This window comes from Thamnophis sirtalis, unplaced genomic scaffold (assembly GCF_051295495.1).
Source record: "Thamnophis sirtalis isolate CommonGarterSnake01/CBP01778 unplaced genomic scaffold, rThaSir2_p1.2 scaffold_8, whole genome shotgun sequence".
Taxonomy (NCBI): Eukaryota; Metazoa; Chordata; class Lepidosauria; order Squamata; family Natricidae; genus Thamnophis; species Thamnophis sirtalis.
In genome coordinates, this window is record NW_028261388.1 from 7,057,263 (window position 1) to 7,074,517 (window position 17,255).

The 17,255-nt window shown below is 44.8% G+C and overlaps 1 protein-coding gene across 10 annotated transcripts in view; it reads right to left on the minus strand.

The window, feature by feature from the left end:
- The window catches only part of DLG2 (discs large MAGUK scaffold protein 2), a 1,057,900-nt gene that overhangs the window by 202,625 nt on the left and 838,020 nt on the right, over positions 1 to 17,255 (minus strand). The gene's annotated exons all lie outside the window — the stretch shown is intronic.

A 17,255-nucleotide genomic window follows, 5' to 3' on the forward strand; every position in this document is an offset into this window, starting at 1 on the left:
TGGGCCCGTTTTCAGTCTCCGGAGGGCCTCCAGAGCCCAGGGGAGGCCATTTTCACCCTCTGGAGGCTTGAGGAAAGCCTCCAGAGTCTGGGGAGGGCAAAAATGCTCACTCCCTCCATGGTGCAGGAGGCCAAGTAGGCCACGCCCACCATGGCCACATCCACTCAGCAACCGGGCAAAGAACAGGTTGCTAAAATCTTTGAATCCCATCCCTGGTTGTGCGGGGACTCAAGACTGATGACATGCTTGACCCCCTCCTTCATCTCCGCCTGATCAACTCCTACAATATGTTATGTTAGGGTTATATTAACCCTTCATTTAGCCCAGGAAATCTCATATTATTAATGAAAGAAACAAAGCTATCGGGCAAAATATCCCTCCCAAATTTGGAATAATTTGGCAATTGTCTCAGAGAAGGCTTGGCGGTAGTGGGCCCTTAATTAAAGGACCCAGAGAAGGTATGGAAAAAAAAACATTTAAGCATCTGGGTAAATTCAGCACAGTGTCCCCTCAAGCACCTGTTTAGGGAGCGATAGAAGTTTTAACTACTAACTAATGAAATGAAAGAGCAGCAAAGCAAGAGATTAAATGTAGCATCCAACTGATTCATGCTGAAAGGATAAGGTTAAGATCTAGTATTTTGGCACTAAAGGTCTAGAAAACCCTGTCGTTTATGGACAAGCTATATAGCCTGCATTAAGGCCATAGCTTGTGTTAATGAATAAGCCACAGTGCCAAAACCAGGATTACAAAGCCTAGGCTGACCAATGTGTAAAATAGAACCCAAGCAATCTTATTATTTAGGTAAGAATAATATGTGAAGCCAGACTATATATCAGTAGAGGAGGCAACCTGGAACAGCGTTTATTAAATTGCTGTTAATCAGAGAAAAAGGCCATTTAGACATTCACCACCAATCTACAGTAGATGATTTCATCCCCATCTGAAGTGCTCATATATAATTCAGTCCTCATTTAGATCCATCCACGATATTAATTACCATCACCTATTTAATTTGGGTTTGTGATGTTTTTGATAGATTCTGCCCCAGGTTCTCTGCAGAAAGCTGCCTTAAGGCCCTTGTGATGGAAACTCGGAGGAATAATATTAGCAATAGTAAAGCAATTTTTTAAAAATAATATTAATAATAATGCAATCATGCCTGGGCTGCAAAAAACTAAATAACCACCAGAGGGCAGTGATGCAGAATTAGATTTGTCCAGCTCATCACTGCCATCTAGCTGCAGCTCTAAATAACAAGAATAATGACAACAATAATAATAGTAAATCTGCACAATATCATCATGCTCAGATTGTAATACAGAGAACAAAAATAAAGCATTAAGAAAATAGAGGAGCTACAGAAAAAAATAACACGATTATGGCTTTACCACCGAGAAACTAAAAAAAGGGAAGCTCTAACCCAACGTTGGCAAACCTTTTTGGCACTGAGTGCTGCAACGGGAGCATGCATGCATGCGTGTGCCAGAAACTGGAAAAGCACCTGCCGGGTGGCTGCTCTTCCGGCCACCTGGTATTCTGGTTTCTGGCGCACATGCACACATAAAGACCAGCTGGTCAGTGAGCATGTGTGTGCCGGAAACTAGAAGTGCAGTGTGCATGCACGTGCTGAGAAGATAATCTTCTAGTTTCCTATGCACACATGCGCACTGGCCACCTGATATTCTGCTTTCTGGCACACATGCACACATGAAGACCAGATGACCGATGCACATGTATGCACTGGAAACCAGAAGATCATCTTCTCGGCGTGCTCATGCGCACTGGGCGCTAACCTTCCAGTTTCCGGTGCTTGTGCGTGAAGACCAGCTGGCTGGCACGCTGGAACCCGGAAGAGCAACGGGTGATGGCTCGTGTGCCTGGAGATATAGCGTGCCATAGGTTCGCCATCACGGCTCTAACCCATGTACCATCTAGCAAGGCGGTCGTTCTGAAGTTTCCATTATTTGTGGCTGAAATGCGCATTTGTCTTTTCCTCATCTGTTTTATTGGATTCCTCGTCTGCTTCCTCACAACCCCATGCAGCATTTGCAAGAAGCTACGGCTCAACGTAACACCGACGAATCAATATTTATCCCAAATATCTGAGAGACCACAGAGTGCAACCTTTGCCCCAATAGGACTCCTTCCTTTGGGGAAGGCAAGCGGTTAAACTACAGTTAAGCAGGGAAACTCTGCCCACTGTCAGGAGTTCGATCCTGATGGGGCTCAAGGTTGACTCCATCCTTCCATCTTACCGAGGTCAGTAAAATAAGGGACTCAGATAGTGGGGGTCAATATGCTGACTCTACACCTCTTAGAGAGTAAAGCTTTATTCAATCAGAATAGAGCTGGAAGGGACCTTAGTGGTCTTCTAGTCCAACCCTCTGCTCAAGCAGGAGACCCTGTACCATTTCAAAATAGGTGGCTATCCAGTTTTAAAAACCTCCAGTGATGAAGCACCCAAAACTCCTGGAGGGAAGCTGTGCCACAGGTTAATTGTCCTCATTGTTAGGAAGTTTCTCCTTAATCCCAGGTTGCTTTTCTCCTTGATTAGTTTTCCATTCATTGTTTCTTGTCTAGCCTTCTGATGCTTTGGAAAATAAGTTGACCGTCCTCTTTTTAGTGGGGGCCCATTATCATGTCCCCCACTCCCTAGTCCTTCTTTTCTCTAGATGGCCGTGCACAATTCCTGCAGCCGCTATTGCTATACTCAGCAACGGCATTTTTATTTTTATTTTTTTTTCAGTTCTGTAAGTTTCAGTCAAAACAACTTTAAAGAATTCAGTTTGGGAAAGACCGCAAGTTGAGCTTCGTCTTTTGAGCCTTGTTATTATATTCGTATTCTCGAAGTTCAAAAACAGATGTGTGTTCTTAACCCTAACTATAATCCATTGTAACAAGTCCGTAACTCAAAAGCCTCCCTCTTTCAGGTTTCCAAATATATGAAAGATATTGCTTTTTCCACGCGTTCTCTATCATATTTGAGCTCAGGAACTACGACCGCTCCAAACTACGTGCTAAGATATAATGTGGTTATTGAGTTTGACTTAGCTTACCGTATTTTTCGGTCTATAAAACGCACCGGTGTATAAGATGCACCAAAATTTCAAAGAGAAAAAAAAAAGGTTTTGTTCTCCCTGTCTCCACAAAAGCACTCTGCAGGCTTCAGCAGGGCTGGGAGAAAGCAAAAATGCCACTGTTTTTGAAAAAACAGGAGGAAAATGGGCTGTTTTTCACAAAAACGGAGGTGTGCAGAGTGATGCTGGGGGAAGGCAAAAACACCTCCGTTTTTGTGAAAAACGGCCTGTTTTTCACCGATTTTTTTTTGCAAAAATGGGATGTTGGGGCGGGGCTTCGGGAGGCCAAAAGTGGCTGTATTTGGTGTATAAGACGCACCAACATTTCCATGCTCTTTTAGGGGGGGGGGGGAAAGGTGCGTCTTATAATCCGAAAAACACGGTATTTTGGATAGATAATAAACCAAAGTACATCATTTCAGGATCACATGGAAACTCGTCTAACTGGCACTTACTCAGCTAACCACAATTAAGCAAATCTCATCTAAGGATGCCTGAATTTAGCAATAGGCTTAAGAGCTCCTGAGAAAGTAAGCTTTTAAACCACAATTAAGTCACATCTTGTGGCGTCAGATGTTAACTGTGAACAAGTTGGAACCTAAAGGGGAAAAAAGGAATCTATTATTCGTTGCAACAATTAATTTGCAAAAAACAGATAGGGATAATCTGTAATTTTGGGAGACCTCATCCACTGCCTCTGTTACTTATTCCAATCTCAGTTAAAGCCAGGGGTGGGATTGAAAATTTTTAGCAAACGGTTTTCTGCCCGGTTGCTGGGTGGGTGTGGCCATGGGGGCGTGGCCTAGTCAGCTTCCTGCACCATGAGGGGGGGGGCGTTTTTGCCTTCCCCAGACTTCAGAGCAGTGGTGGGTTCCGGATCCTGTCGCAACTGGGTGACGGGGCCGGGCGTCCAACATGAGCACATGCGCTGCACCCGCATGCACACCCACTGCCCACGATGCTCCAGCTGCTCGGCGGAGCGTTGCGCAGGCACCGTACGCTGCGTGCCAGTGTGCAAATGACCCAATTGGGTCAAATATAGCTCAGGAACGCAGGGGGTGCGGGCCCTCTGAAGCACCGTACTGGAATGGTGCCTGCTGCTCCCAGCAGGCACCAGTACGCCCGTACCGGGGCGTACTGCCCACAACCCACCACTGTTCCAGAGGCTTTCTTCAAGCCTCCGGGAGGTCAAAAACATCCTCCCCTGGGCTCTGGAGGCCCTCTGGATGCTGGAAACAGATCCATTTATGGACTTTTGGAACTTCCGGGAGGTTCCGTTTTCACCCTCCCAGAGCCTCCATGCAGGCCCCGCGCTTACTTGGCATCCAAAATGGGCTGTGTGGAGACTCCTAGGAGGGGCGGGGCAGGTAAGCGTGATAAACCAGTCTTTGCAACTACTGGTTCGGTGAACCAGATTTAAATTAACACCCGGTTCACCCGAACCGGCTGAATCCCACCCCTGGTTAAATAGCAATAGCAGTTAGACTTATATACCGCTTCATAGGGCTTTCAGCCCTCTCTAAGCGGTTTACAGAGTCAGCATGTTGCCCCCAACAACAATCCGGGTCCTCATTTTACCCACCTCGGAAGGATGGAAGGCTGAGTCAACCCTGAGCCGGTGAGATTTGAACAGCCGAACTGCAGAACTGCAGTCAGCTGAAGTAGCCTGCAGTGCTGCATTTAACCACTGCGCCACCTCGGCTTAAAGCCCTTGAAAAGTGAGCATCTGAATTAGCAAGGAACAATTCAGGCGTCATTCCAACGTGAGTCAAATTTCTTTTAGAGAAACTGTGATTTCTCAACTAAATTTCTCAGTAAAATTATTTTTTCCCCTTCCGCTCCAGCTGCACCGCGATTAAACCATGGCTTTTATGAAAGAATAATTAAAATCAAAGAGTATCTCCAGGCAGTTGATGGCTGATAAATTAAGCAGCAAAACTCATGGTAAGCTTTCCTGATGTTTTCCTGATTTCTATTCATGCATCAACTCATATGGAGTCATTATTTGCTTTAATTAAAATAAAAGCTACGGCAATAATATAATCGCAGTAGAAGAGGCAGCAGATCAGAGAAGAAATGTACACACTAGCAGAATTTCTGTAAATTCTGCAAGTTTCCAACGCAATACAGGTAGTCCTTGACTTACAGCAGTTCATTTAGTGACCATTCACAACGGCACTGAAAAAAAGTGACTTAGGTTCGTGTTTCACACTTTGGACCATTGGAACATCCCCACAGTCACATCAAAATCCAGATGTTTGGCAAATTGACTCACATTTATGACAGTTGCCGTATCCCGGGATCACGTGATCCCCTTTTGCGACCTCCTGATCATCAAAAATCAGTGGGGAAGCCAGATTCACTTAACAACCGTGTCACTAATTGAACAACTGCAGCTATTCGCTTAACGGCGATGACAAAAAAGGTCGTAACATGGGGCAAATTTCACTTAACAAAGGTCTCGCTTAGCAGGAGACACGTTGCCCTCATTTGTGGCCGTAAGTCGAGGACCACTTGTACCACGCTTCATACAGTGTCATTCTAAATAAAATATATTCTTCTAAAACAAACCAAAGGCAGTTTTGGTGGAGAAAAAAAAACATGCAGCTGTGGGATTTAAGTTCTTAAAAGAAAATGTCATCATAGACCGCATGCAAATGCTTTGAATTCTTGGAATTTGCATGGAAATGATTGGAAATTATTTGTGATCAACGCAGCTGCCAAAACAAGTTGCAGCTGGCTGTGAAGTATTGCCATGCCCCAGCTAAGCAGGGGAAGATTAATATTGTGTCTGATCTAAAAGATCTTAAATCTGTGTGTGTGTGTTTGTGTGTGTGTGTTCCAGCATCACTCTGGAATGCCTCGAGCAATTTCAACCAAACTTGGTACACAAATGACTTACTCTCTGGAAACAAATACTGTGGGGGTAAGAAACCCCTAACACCCTTTGGTGTGTGTATTCTGTTAAGATGCAGCCTGTTGTGCCTCAAAATGGCTTCTACTGTACTGCCATAAAATGATTTCTACTGTACAGCGCAGTGGAGTCGCCATGGTAATGGCTTCACAATACTCCACAAGGGGGCTCCCTCTGGTAAAAGGGAAAATCCAATGTAGAAATTATGTTTGGTCCGGACATTTTCCCCCTATAAATAAATATCCAGGCAACGCTGGGTTATCACCTAGTTATAAATAAAACAGGAAGCAAAGGAAAATTTTGCTGCCTTTGATGAGAGCTTCTACCAGAGGTGGGTTCTGGCAGTCACTACTGTCAATTTGGTTTTGGCCGAGCCGCACGCATGAGCACATGTGCTTGCTTGATGTACGCTGCACACGCATGCACAATGCAATAAAAATTGTTCTTTGCATGCGCGGAAGCCAGAAACAAGATGGCAGGCCCATAGCCGCCACTGGGAGAACCAGGCCTGGGTTGCTGCCGGTTCCAGGGACCCAGGCTGTCAAATCACTACCGGTTCGGCCAAACCCACCTTTGATCTTATCTATATTCAGATCAGCATCCTTGATCATTAACTCTCCCTATCCCACACCACACCACCAACAACAACCAAAGTATTATGTAATGAAAAAGCAGAACAAAACACACAACCAATGTAATTGGCCAGCATTGAACTAATATCTAAAAATTGCATTACAGCGCACAATATCGAGCAATGAAGGATTGACATTCAATGTGAGAAGGGGATTAAAGAAGCAATAGTTCAGAAGTACAATCGAAATATTGCAGGGGTAATAAACAGACGAACCCCCCCATGTAAAACACTTCCTATTTTTCTCTCAGTGGTGTGTTATGACCGAGTTGCAAAATTACATATAGTTCTGTTTACACGGGTGGATTTGTTCCTCCGGATATAATTTCCTGAAACAAGAGCATGATAGCCCCACCTTCACAATTGGCCAACGGACAGGATTCTGCATATTACGGTTTGGTAACATTGCTATTCAAAATGGTGTTAAGGTTTTTCAGTAACAAGCATGCTAAACTGCCCCCCTCCCTCTTTTTAAAAAATGCACCGAGACACATAACTGCAGCAAACAGGAAGGATGGACCAAAGTTAGACACCTCACAATTCAGAAATGTTCTCTTCTTTTCTTCTTCTTCTTCTTCTATTTGTTCACCCACCTGAAGATTTTCTGCTCTTTCCTACATCTTAAGAAAGCGCCCTTAAAGCAATAACTTTTTAAAAAAGGGAAATGCCAAGCGCTGAATTCATGGCCTTCAGCCTTCGCACTGTGAACTCAAGTTACCGCCACAATTTTTTTTTTCAGATGTGAACATTTTAAAATTAGCTTCCATCATCAATAAAAATGCTGGATTGGACAGAGCTTCAAATCAGCCAAGCTAGTTAACATTTGTGCATTTGGAAACAAATAGTTATTTTTAAAAAATAAATAAATAAATATACAAACACAAATATGCCATATTATCTGACTGGGAAAATGTCAAAATCAAAATACATAATTGATCGATAGTCCGTTCCAATTTGCTGCATACTCTCATCCTTTTCTTTAAAAAAATATCATTTAATCCAGGGGTCGGCAACCCGTGGCTCTGGAGCTGCATGTGGCTCTTTCATCTCTCTCCTGCGGCTCCCTGTCGCTGGTTGGCTCCACAATTGATAGGGTTTTGTGTTAGGACAGGTAGAGGAAAAAGGATGCCGCACTAGGAGGAGACTCTATGATGGTGGTGGTGGTGGGGAAACCAGACCTCCGGTTGTCAGGGAAAAATGGACTCCACACTAGGAGGAGACTCTATGGTAGGGGAACCAGACTTCCGGTTGGCAGAGGAAAAAGGACGCTGCGCTAGGAGGAGACTCTATGGTGGGGGAACTGGATTTCAGGTTGGCTCCAGAATTGAACCAGAGAGCATCTGGTTAGGAGCTTTATGGCTCTTTGAGTGTTTAAGGTTGCCGACCCCTGATTCAATCCAAGGCATTCACAGAACCATTCCCCCTTTTTCCTCCAACGCACAAATTTCTCACCCCCCAAAAAAGCTTTACACGGGTTCATTTACAGGTCACAAACTCGTTATACAAGTGAGCAAACTCTCGGTACAATTCGGCATAGCGTCAAGACAGCTGCAAAGAGTCAAGGTTTTTAAGAAGGAGTCTTCCAAGAAATAAAAGGATTAAAAAAAAAAAAACAGAGTGAAAAATCAACAGCCATGAAGGGGGACTTTCTAAGCTTGTCAATCTAAACCGCTGGCACATGCTGCCTTTTCGGTTTTGTGGTTTTTTTTTGCAAAACGGAGCAACACGAAAAGAACCACGCTGAATATTTTCTTTTTAAAAAAAGAAGAAGCACTACATCGAAGCAAGTTCCCACAGATCTGGTGTCAGAGCACTTTTTAAAGACGCGTTAAAAGAAGGCATAGGTTCTTCTCCCTTTCCAGCAGGTCGAAGTGAACAACGACAACAAAAAGGAATACAAGAGTTGGCTTTTGTTTGACTCAGTGCTTGGATTTCTTGCACTCATGAAATTTCCCTATGGGATCACAGCTATCCCTGCTCCAGTTGGGAACACACCTACCAAGGGAAGTCATATCTGCAAAGAAAGAAAGAAATCACTAGGGCCAGACCCATAAGAACACCCCCAATGGGCTCAAAGAAAGCCAGATGAAGGACGCCTTCCATTGGTTAAAGGTTAAACACAACCACTGGACCTCTGTTTCCCAAACTCGCCAACTTGAAGAAGCTGGTTGGGGAATTCCGGGAGTTGAAGTCCACCCGTCTTCAAGGTGCCAAGGCTGAGGATCAACACTGCATTAGAAGCTTGTGGGGTAGGGACAAACACAGGTCTAGGAATCTGGGTCGCCCGGCCTTCTCTGACAATCAACTATTGCTTGTTCTATACCCTTTGTTGGAAGAAATGTCCATCTGGATTCAGTTCTCCAAGTGGGGAGAAAAACACAGGAAACATGGAGGCTGTTTGGAAAGATGGTTTAATGGTGGACAGGACCACATGGTTTTTGGGGGGTCTTGGGCAAATGAGCACATGGGAGAGAAACAGAGAGAGACAGAGACAGAGAGAGACAGAGAGACAGAGAGAGACAGAGACAGATTTATAACCTCTCTCGGGCCTTGAATTTGAACTTCCTGTTCCTGTGACAAGGACATGTATTCTGATTGGTTGTCAGACTCCCAGTGGGCCATGCAGGGGTAACTTTTGAGTCCCAGGCTTGGTTGGACCATGCTGGGTGATGCAATCTTCCCAGGTGCCATGTGGTGAGATGGGTGACTTCATATCATGTCCTGAGGTTGAAGATCTTTTGTTTTGTAGATAAGCCGGCCCAGCCGTTTGTCTTGTAGACACCAAAATATCTGCTGCGGGGCAGGCAGCTAAGGCTCTGAGTTTATGTCCTTAGAAACAAGTTTCTCCTTTAGGGAAAATATAATATTCTGCCTTTTTAATATTTCCCGGAATATTCCATTCTTCTAGGAGATGGGTGGGTGCTAACTTCCGTGACCCGACAAATGCGTGCATGACAAAAGCGCACCGACAAAAACGCAGTGACAAAACCACGACGTCATCAACGCGCCGACAACAGCGCACCGACAGAAGCGCGATTTAAGTTAAGGTAAGGGTTAGGGTCAGGGTCAGGTTTAGGGTTAGGGTTAGGTTTAGGGTTAGGTTTAGAGCGCGCTTCTGTCAGTGTGCTGTTGTCGGCGCGCTTGAGCGCTCATTCATCGGCGCGCTTTAGAACTCGCGGTTTAGTCGGGCGCGCTTTTGTCGGTGAACCCTAACTTCCTACACTTTGAAGTAATGTTCAGCTCATCCCATAGCTAGTCGATTGGTCACTGCCAATTTGAGAGAAGTGAAATGATTCTGGGAGTGAACATATGGGAAGGAAGGAAGGAAGGAAGGAAGGAAGGAAGGAAGGAAGGAAGGTAGGTAGGTAGGTAGGTAGGTAGGTAGGTAGGAAGGAAGGAAGGAAGGAAGGAAGGAAGGAAGGAAGGAAGGAAGGAAGGGGAACACTATTATTTTGAAGGACATGTTGGCCATTTTTTTCCCTACTAGGTCATAGAGTGACTTAATGGCCAGGGCATTTTCAGAAACAAACCAGGCGGGTTTGTTGAAAGCAGCTGATTGCCCCCTAGCAAGGCAAAATGATTCTACTTGTAGTTAGCCTTTTTGCTCTAAACTGCAAGATTCATTGGCATCGTTGCGCTGCTTAAGACGGAAGTCTCCAAACTTGGCCACTTTAAGACTTGTGGACTTCAACTCCCAGAATTCCTCAGCCAGAATTCCTCAGTCCACAAGTCTTAGAGTTGCCATATTTGAAGAGCCAGGCTTAAGATGAAGATGAAATCAATCTGAATGCCAGTTGGACCGAACCAAGATTTCTACAAGTGGTGCTTGGCTTACAACCTCAAAGCAATGCAGCTCCTTGACTTATGACTGCCAACCAATGCCCCTCAATGATGTTGGCCTTTACAACTGCATCACTTAAGGATGGAAATCCCAGTCCCAATTATGGTTGTAAGTGAAGGACTCAGAGGTGGGTTTATAGCAATAGCAATAGCAATAGCAGTAGACTTATATACCGCTTCATAGGCCTTTCAGGCCTCTCTAAGCGGTTTACAGAGAGTCAGCATATTGCCCCCAACAATCTGGGTCCACATTTTACCCACCTCGGAAGGATGGAAGGCTGAGTCAACCCTGAGCCGGTGAGATTTGAACCGCTGACCTGCTGATCTAGCAGTAGCCTGCAGTGCTGCTTTTAACCACTGCGCCACCTTGGCTCTTCTGGTTTCTACTGGTTTGGACTGGTTTGGCTGAGTAGGTAGTAACTTGGCCGGCCATGCCCCCGAACCGGTTCTATCTTGTTTTTTGCTACTTTTTTTACTACTGTGCATGCGCGAATAGCACGCGGGGAAGAGTGTCCCTGAGCGAACCAGCAGTAACAGAAGCTGGAACCCACCCCTGGAAGGACTACTTGTATTTCCATCAAACAAAGCTTGTCCTGATAGGTGAGGCCGTCCCCGACTTACGACCACAACTGAGCCCAAAATTTCTATTTCTAGTTAAGTGAGTTTCCCCCTCCCCCATTTTATGACTTTTTTTTTGCCATAGCTGCTAAATGAATCGCTTCTAATAACAACTAACAACTAATACAGTTGTTAACAAATCGGGCTTCCCTGTGGCTTGTCAGAAGGTCTCAAAAGAGGATTCACACTGCAACCGTTATAAATATGAATCAGCTGCCAAGCGTCTGAATTTTGATCACGTGATCGCGGGGATGCTGCAGCGGTGTGGAAAACGGTCATAAATCTCTTTTTTTCCCCCAGCGCCGTTGTCACTTCCAACGGTCACTAAATGGATAGTTGTCACTCAAAGGACGACCTGTACTCCTCTGAAGGGAAGAGGCTGACCTGGAGCAGAGTGAGGTGAAATTGACGCACCTTCCCTGAAGTAGAAGAAAATGGCGGACAAAAACTCTTCCAAAGTCTCCTACATAGTACTTGCTATAGATCATCTTCCACTTCAGGGAACTGTTTAATAATACAGTGGTGGCCAAAATTGTGGAAACCTTTTGGGGAAAAGTGTACAGTATTTTTGAGGTTTGATGGCTAATAACACCACTTTTTGGGGGAGTAGTACCATAAAATTGTAGGGATGCGGTGGCTCAGTGGCTAAGACGCTGAGCTTGTAGATCTGAAAGATCGGCAGTTCGTTGGTTCGAATCCCTAGCGCTGCTTAACGGAGTGAGCTCCCGTGACTTGTCCCAGCTTCCGCCAACACTAGCAGTTCGAAAGCACGCAAAAAATGCAAGTAGAAAAATAGGAACCACCTTTGGTGGGAAGGTAACAGCGTTCCATGCGTCTTTGGTGTTTAGTCGTGCTGGACACATGACCACGGAGACGTCTTCAGACAGCGCTGGCTCTTCGGCTCTGAAACGGAAGTGAGCACTGCCCCCTAGAGTCTGGAACGACTGGCACATATATGCGAGGGGAACCTTTATCTTTTACCATAAAATTATATATCAGTGAAAGGATAATTTAATTAAGAATGTAATGCAATAACTTTTATGAAGGATTTGCTATTTGAATAGCAGTTATCAATAAGGAAAGTGAAACACATAGAAAAAAATGAGATAAAATTTATATAATTATCAAAAATTATCACTATGTCAGTTAATACTTAGTTGTGTAACCTTTAGCATGAATTACGGCCTTACAACATCTTCCCATGGAGTGAACAAAGGCTTTTAGTTCTACAGCTGTCAAACCAAGATTGAATGATTGCGTCTATTAACTGGATTTTATTGCTGGCTATATTTAGCTATAACCTTTCATAGAATACAGATAATTGGACAACCTTTGTTGCATTACACTCATGATCAAATTATCTTTCCATTGATATATAATTTTATGGTATTACTCCAAAAACAAAACTGGTAGTAGAATAACAGAGTTGGAAAGGGACCTTGGAGGTCTTCTAGTCCAACCCCCCTGCCTAGGCAGGAAACCCTATGCCGTTTCAGACAAATGGCTATCCAACATCTTCTTAAAGACTTCCCGTGTTGGAGCATTCACAACTTCTGGAGGTAAGTTGTTACACTGATCTATTGTTCTCGCTGTCAGGAAATTTCTCCTCAGTTCTAAATTGTTTCTCTCCTTGATTAGTTTCCACCCGTTGCTTCTTGTATTAGCCATCAAACCTCAAAAATGCGCTTTCTCCAAAAGATTTCCACAAGTTTGGCCACTACTGTACACCCAGCCATGACGCTTCTTTGACAAAATGGCTGCAATGTATTGTATATACTATAGCTCGGTTCCACCACAAAACCGCGGTGGAATAAAGCGCGCTTGACGAAAGTGCGTACGTGACGTCATCACAGCGCGACGAAAACATCGCGCTGTGAGTGGTAAATTTAAAATTAAAGCGAAAACCTTACCCTAACCCCCCCCAAACCTAACCCTAAACCTAACCCTAAACCTAACCCTTAACCTAACCCTAAACCTAACCCTAAACCTAACCCTTAACCTAATGCTAAACCTAACGCTAACCCTGAACCTAACCCTAACGCTTAATGTAACCCTAAACCTAAACCTAAACCTAACCCTAACCCTTAACCTAACCCTAACCCTAACCCTTACCTTTATGTGAATCGGCTTGCTTTAATTTTATTTTAATTTAATTTATTTTTAATTTTTTTCGTCGCGCTGCTGATGACGTCACGTACGCGCTTTCGTCGGGCGCGCTTTATTCTACCGCGGTTTTGACGGGTCACGCTATAGCTCTCAAGGAAGAAGAAATAGCAGGAGACTTTAAAAAAAGCTTTTCTTCCTCGTTGTTCTTTTTCGGCATGTCCTCGAGGCAACCCGTGACCCATTTCGAGTTGGGGAAAAAAAGCACGTTTCTCTTTTTTAGCAAGTGATGCAGGAATAATAAAACCCTCCTCATCTGTCACTTCCTCTGATCGCTCTTTCGGTTGCGCAGAAATGATAACCCAGGTGATCTGTGTTTGCTTCCAGCTATCCCGCCTCAGCTTGAACATGGAACATTTGTTTGCCAACATCTGCTAAGCCAGAAGAGGCAAACTCGTTAAACGGGCCATGATTAGCAGAGGGTTTGATGCCCAGAGTGGTCCTCAAAACAGACAAGCATCTGATGGCCCTTCTAGGAAAGCATTTGGGGCATTTGGTAGTGATTTTTCTGCCGTCCACCTCGTATAATGAGCTTCTTTTGTCTTTAACGGATGAATGGACACAAATTAATCGGATACATATTCTAGGATGGTTCACACCAAGAGAGGGATTCGTTGCAAGAAATAAAAACATTCTTGGGATAACAATGACACCAACAGAAGAGAATATTTTTAGCTCTGGATTGAACTGTGGGGTGTTTTCCACTCTCTAAGTTTGGTTGGGTTTTTTTTGCAGACCCAACTAGGTAATATCATCAGGGTTAACCCCACTCCCTTCTAGGCCTGATGAAGTTACCTAGTTGGGCAATGAAATGTCTGCTAGAAAGCAAATGAGCTCAGAGAGAGTACTAGGTAAAGATAAAGGTTCCCCTCGCATATATGTGCTAGTTGTTCCCAGATCTAGGGGGCGGTGCTCATCTCCGTTGCAAAGACGAAGAGCCAGCGCTGTCCGAAGACGTCTCCGTGGTCATGTGGCCAACATGACTAAACACCAAAGGCACATGGAACGCTGTTCCCTTCCCACCAAAGGCGGTTCCTATTTTTCTACTTTCGAACTGCCAAGTTGGCAGATGCTGGGACAAATAACGGGAGCTCACTCCATTACGTGGCGCTAGGGATTCGAACCGCTGAACTGCCGACCTTTCTGATCGACAAGCTCAGCGTCTTCGCCCCTGCGCCTTCAGAGAGAGTACTAAGGAATCCATAAAAATGACATTTATCTAATTCCATCTTGCAATATTTGCACTGACTCTCCATCAGTTATGGAGTCACCAGTGGTGGGATTCAAATAATTTAACAACCGGTTCTCTGTCCTAATGACCAGGCGGGTAGGCGGGGCTTAGTGGTCATGTGACCACATGGGCGTGGCTAACTCAACATTACTCAGGTTGATGGGCGTTTCGCCTTAGCTGTGACAATGTAATAAGGGTTAACCGGAGAGGCAGTTTCTGTAAGCAGGGCAATAAAAATTAAGCTAGAAACAATACCAGAATGTTTCCTTCCTGTCTTCCTTACAGGATTACCCTGTAAAGTGGAAAAAAACCAACAGAAGATTTCTTCCAACAACCGGTTCTCTGAACCTCTTAGAAAGTTAAGAACCGGTTGTCCCGAATAGGTGCGAACTGGCTGAATCCCACCACTGGGAGTCACTCAAATATTATTATTATTTTGGCTCTTGTGAACTATAATATGGTGAGATGATTCAGATCCCAAGGCCTACCCTTTTTATATAACTTATATAGACCAGTGTTTTTCAATCTTGGCACCTTTAAAATGACTGGACTTCAACTCCCAGAATTCCCCAGTCTCAACCATCCATGGCTGGCTGTGGAATTCTGGGAGTTGAAGTCCAGACGTCTTAAAGTTGGTAACATTCTAAAGGTAGAAATTCTCTGCGGTAGTTTTAAAAACATTCAAGCAGATGTGTTCTAAACCTGCTGAAACGTTTTGCGATGTCTCTTGGAATATGAATATCCACAATTGCATCCTTCATCCAATTGTAGACCAACAGAGAATAAATTACCAAGACTTTGGCAGTTTTCTCCTTCCCTTAAGCGGGGAGTCAATCTGCAGATGTCTAAATTATTTTATTTAGTTCTTTTTAAATATATTTTTTCCTCCACTATGTTTTGCCTGGAGATTTGGCTGGCTCCAGCATGAACGTTTAGGGCAATTGGGAAAGGCTGTGGATTTACGCTCCTCGTCACCAGCATTTATTTCACTGTCTAAAATATTTCTCAAAGTTTGGAAACGGGGGATTCACCTTCATTGGGGCCCCGATCTGCCATAAAAGAAGCAATGACCATGTTGATGGAAGATAATATCTTTAGCTCAGGGTTGAACTGTGGAGACCTTGGTGCTCTCTGAGCTGGGTGGGTTTTTTTGCAGACGTTTCATGACCCAACTAGGTAACATCATCAGTGCATCAGTTGGCAAGAAAACAACCCAGCTCGGAGAGCACCAAGGACCCCACAATCATTTAAAACTTTCCGGCAAAAATGCCAAAAGTTCTTGGTAGCATCTGAAACCCTACCACGGGGAGCTTGTATGGAGCATCGTCTGCCTTATCTCCTGGGGATGTCAATTATCCAATATATCCTCACTATACTAATAAAATTAGTGCAGAAGAAAAGAATATGCACAATATGAGGGAGAAGAGGCAACGTAATCCAGGGGTGTCAAACTCAATTTCATTGTGGGCCACATCAGGGTTGTGTTTAACATGGAGGGGGGGGGAGAACACAGGGGGGGGGGCGTGGCCAGTTCCAAGTCACACGCGTGGGGGGCACCTGTGATGGCCAAGTGCTAAGGTAGGACTTCCCTCGGACCCTCTCTCCCTCTCATTATAATCTTCCTTCCTTCCTTCCTTCCTTCCTTCCTTCCTTCCTTCCTTCCTTCCTTCCTTCCTTCCTTCCTTCCTTCTCTTCTTTTTCCTTCCCTCTCCCTTCTCCTTTCTTCTTCCTTCCCCACTTTCCTTATTTTTCCTTCCTTGCTCTTTTTCCATCTTTCCTTCTTTTTCTTTATCTTACTTCTTTCCCTTTCTCCTTTCCTGTCCCTTCTTGCATGCTCAAATGCAAAAAGGGGAAACGTTTCTCCTTCGGTTTGGTTTGCTTACAGTTTGTTCTGCTAGCCTTCTGCCACCAAAAACGGAGCTCGGGGTGGGGTGGGGGGGCATGCACGATTACCTTGGCCCCTGTTTTAGGCCGCGATGGCCTCCTGCAGCCCTCTGCTAGTGAAAACGGAGCCCAGGGGGGGCTGAACGCGCTTCCCCAAAGCTCCGTTTTCACTGACTATGGGCCGGTCCTTTGCTATTTCCATAGCAGCCCCATGGGCCAAATCCAGACCACAGGCCTTGAGTTTGACACCCTTGACCTACCGTATTTTTCCGACTATAAGATGCACCGGTGTATAAGACGCACCAAGATGTCGAAGAGGTAAGTAAGATAAAAAAGGTTTTTTGCCTTCACTCACCCCCAGCAGCACTCTGCAGGCTTCAGCAGGGCTGGGCTAAGGCAAAAAAGCCCCCGTTTTTGCGAGAAATGTTTTCCCCCCCCTCTCCTGGGACTTCAGAAGCAAATGAATGGGAATTCCTTTCCCCACCTACTCTTGCGTGCGCATCACATTCATGTATGAAGACCAAGGAGGCCGTTAGAACTGCAAACATTAGCTTTGTGGGGGTGGAAAGTGGTGCTCCCTCCCCCTCCCCAGGTTTAAAACCACAGGGGAAACCATGTGGCCAAGACAGACAGAAATTCAAAGGCTCTACTGCTAAGTTAAGGGGGCAACTCGAATCTCACAAGTTACAAGGTAAAGCGGAATGCAGTGGACAGACAAACGGCAAAATTTGGGACCCAACACAATGTTTCTAAATGATCAGACAGAAAGGAACGGAACGAAACAGAGCGAAGACCTGATCTTTCGGGACAGGATGAGGCAACAACAACAAAAAAAGTTACGACAAAGAGAAATGGTGGCGCGAAGGAAATTCCTCCTTGTTAGTCACTATGTTA